This window comes from Arachis duranensis, chromosome 1, assembly GCF_000817695.3.
Source record: "Arachis duranensis cultivar V14167 chromosome 1, aradu.V14167.gnm2.J7QH, whole genome shotgun sequence".
In the NCBI taxonomy this organism is placed as follows: Eukaryota; Viridiplantae; Streptophyta; class Magnoliopsida; order Fabales; family Fabaceae; genus Arachis; species Arachis duranensis.
Window position 1 is genome coordinate 27,700,712 of NC_029772.3, and position 1,246 is coordinate 27,701,957.

Genomic DNA, 1,246 nt, shown 5'->3' on the forward strand with positions numbered 1-1,246 from the left:
TCAGGTTAGTCTCTTGGCACCTCTTTAGAACAAGTGCTAGATGGTCAAGATAGGAGCTGAATGAGTCTCTAAATACTGAAAAGTCATCCATGAGGACTTCTAGATATTTTTCTACCATATCAGAGAAAATAGAGAGCATACACCTTTGAAAGGTTGCAGGTGCATTGCACAGACCAAATGGCATCCTTCTGTATGCAAATACTCCGGATGGACATGTGAATGCTGTTTTCTCTTGATCCTGGGGATCTACTGCAATTTGATTATAACCTGAATATCCATCTTGGAAGCAGTAGTATTCATGACCAGCTAGTCTTTCTAGCATTTGGTCTATGAATGGTAAAGAAAAATGATCCTTTCTGGTGGCTGTATTGAGCCTTCTGTAATCAATACACATACGCCACCCTATGACTGTTCTTGTAGGAACCAGTTCATTTTTTCATTATGAACCACTATCATGCCTCCCTTCTTGGGGACAACTTGTACAAGGCTCACCCAGGGGCTATCAGAAATAGGATAAATAATCCCAGCCTCTAGTAATTTAGTGACCTCTTTTTGCACCACCTCCTTCATGGCTGGATTTAGCCACCTTTGTGGTTGAACCACTGGTTTGGCATTATCCTCCAGTAGGATCTTATGCATGCATCTGGCTGGGCTAATGCCCTTGAGATCACTAATGGACCACCCAAGAGTTGTCTTGTGTGTCCTTAGCACCTAAATTAGTGCTTTCTCTTCCTGTGGCTCTAAAGCAGAGCTTATGATTACAGGAAAAGTGCCATCCTCTCCCAGAAACGCATATTTCAGGGATAGTGGTAGTGGTTTGAGCTCGGGTTTAGGAGGCTTATTATCTTCCTGAGGAGTTTTTAGAAGCTTTTCTGTTTCCTCTGGTTCCTCCAAATCAGGCTGAACATCTTCAAAGATGTCCTCTGGCTCTGATTCGAAACTCTCAGCCATATTGACCTCATCTACCAGAGAGTCAATAATATCAAGGCTCATGCAATCTTTTGAGGTGTCTGGATGCTATATAGCTTTGACAGCATTTAACTTAAACTCATCCTCATTGACTCTCAGAGTCACCTCCCCTTTTTGGACATCAATGAGGGTTCGTCCAGTTGCTATGAAAGGTCTTCCTAGAATGAGAGTTTCACTCTTGTGCTCCTCCATTTCCAGCACCACAAAGTCAGTGAGAAAGGAAAATGGCCCAACCTTGACAATCATGTCCTCAATTATGCCTGATGGATATTTAATG